General features: G+C 45.5%; 1 protein-coding gene across 3 annotated transcripts in view; it reads right to left on the bottom strand.

The window, feature by feature from the left end:
* The window catches only part of LOC147027547 (uncharacterized), a 28,802-nt gene that overhangs the window by 25,003 nt on the left and 1,299 nt on the right, over positions 1-2,500 (bottom strand). The gene's annotated exons all lie outside the window — the stretch shown is intronic.

Below are 2,500 nucleotides of genomic sequence, written 5' to 3'. Positions count from 1 at the left end.
ACTGTTTTGTCCCTTCCACTCCCGCCCCTCTTGTCTCATGCCTCCTTGCTGTGAGTTGTGTGTTAGCTCTCATACGAGCCTCGACCAAGGTATACAAAAAAAAAAAAAGGAACATGCACAGTCAATTGCTAAAATATCCAAAACGACATCGACATTGAGTTTTAATAAATTTACCACAATTAAATTAGGAATGGCCAACAGTCTTTGTGAAAGTGAAATATACCTTCAATGGGGTTCATTCCCTAACGTTTTCTGGCAACAAACTCTCAACACCAGCATCCGTCAAAATTGAATGCAGTCAAGCCTGTCCACCTGATTGCTACAAAACTCAAAATAAAAAACTTGTTGGCACGATCACCTTTGGCAAGAGACCTGCTTATGAAAATCCTGCTGTGAAAAGTTTCAATCAAAAAGCAACATAAACTCTGGAGAATACCAACTCAGACTTGTTTGGAACATGATCTTAAAAGAACATTAAAAAAATCAGGAAAAAGCTTCCTCTTATAAAAAATATTTTCGTCAATCAATTATTTCTGAAATCTCCACCTTTCGAGTTGTACCACCCTCACCTCTCAGCCTCCTCCTCATTGGATTGGCAAAATACTCATTACCACAAACATTAGCCTGAGAAACTGAACCTGTACCCTATCATTAAGGCCCAAAGGACATATCACACAAAGGGTACTCATCTAAAAATCCTCATAAACTCTCATAAAATCATACCCCACCTCAGTAAAATGATTATATTGATAAATCTTAACACCACAATAAATACCCTCTCAAAATACCAGTCATAACATGTCTCGTTGAACATCCTTCGAGTGAGAACCCCCGATACATCTGCATGGAACGTGAACATCAAGAACGATATGCCCATGGTGAAATGGCTTGAGACTTCCATAAGATATTTATATAACGTTGTGTCTTCTTCCTCTTTCGGCTTGCTCCCGTTAGGGGTCGCCACAGCGGATCAACCGTCTCCATTTCGCTCTATCCTCCACATCTTCCATTGACACTCCAACCACCCGCATGTCCGCCCTCACCGCATCCATGAACCTCTTGTTTGGCCTTCCTCTTCTCCTCCTGCCTGGCGGCTCCATCTTCAACATCCTTCTCCCGATATACTCCGTTTCCCTCCTGTGCACATGTCCAAACCATCTCAATCTCGCCTCTCTCACTTTGTCTCCAAACCGTCCTACCTGCGCTGTCCCTCTAAGATACTCATTTCTTATCCTATCCATCCTCGTCACTCCCAACGAGAATCACAGCATCTTTAACTCTGCCACCTCCAGCTCCGCTTCCTGTCTTATTGTTAGCGCCACCACCTCCAAACCATACAACATAACTGGTCTCACGACCGTCTTATATACTGTCCCCTTCACTCTAGCAGCTACCCTTCTGTCACAATTCACTCCTGCAACTCTTCTCCACCCACTCCATCCTGCCTGCACTCTCTTTTTCACTTCTCTCCCACACTCTCCGTTACTTTGGACAGTTGATCCCAAGTATTTAAACCAATCCACCTTCCCCACCTCGACTCCTTGCAACCGCACCATAACACCACCCTCCCTCTCATTTACGCACATGTACTCCGTCTTACTCCTACTGACTACCATTCCCCTTCTCTCCAGTGCGTACCTCCACCTCTCAAGGCTCGCTTCAGCCTGCTCCCTACTCTCCCTACAGATCATGATGTCATCCGCGAACACCATAGTCCATAGGGACTCCAGTCTGATCTCGTCCGTTAACCTGTCCATCACCATTGCAAACAGGAAAGGGCTCAGAGTCGATCCTTGGTGCAATCCCACTTTAACCTTAAACTGGTCCGTCATTCCGACCGCACACCTCACCGCTGTCACACTGTCCTCATACATATCCTGCACGATCCTCACATACTTCTCCACCACTCCCGACTTCCTCATACAACGCCACAACTCCTCTCTTGGCACCCTATCATAAGCTTTCTCTAAATCCACAAACACACAATGAAACTCTTTCTGGCCTTCCCTATACTTCTCCATCAACATTCTCAAAGCAAACATCGCATCAGTGGTGCTCTTTCCTGGCATAACCCCATATTGCTGCTCACAGATCGTCACCTCTCCTCTCAACCGAGCTTCCACTACTCTTTCCCACAACTTCATGGTGTGACTTAACAACTTTGCACATCACCCTTATTCTTGAAAATCGGAACCAGTGCACTTAATCTCCACTCCTCCGGCATCCTCTCACTTTCCAAGACTTTATTAAACAATCTGGTTAACAACCCCACTGCCATCTCTCCTAAGCACTTCCATGCCTCCACTGGTATACCATATGGGCCAACCGCCTTTCCACTTTTCATCTTCTTCATAGCAGTCCTCACTTCATCCTTACTGATCCACCCCACTTCCAGATTCACTATCTCCACCTCTTCCAACCTTCTCTCTCTCTCATTTTCTTCATTCATCAGCTCCTCAAAGTACTCCATCCACCTTCTCAACACACTCTCCTCGCTCGT

Source organism: Eptatretus burgeri, chromosome 4 (assembly GCF_056783735.1).
Source record: "Eptatretus burgeri isolate ZD-2024b chromosome 4, Ebu_testis_v1, whole genome shotgun sequence".
In the NCBI taxonomy this organism is placed as follows: Eukaryota; Metazoa; Chordata; class Myxini; order Myxiniformes; family Myxinidae; genus Eptatretus; species Eptatretus burgeri.
The sequence above is the reverse complement of the archived record's forward strand: the minus strand, read 5'-3'. Positions and strand labels throughout refer to the sequence as shown.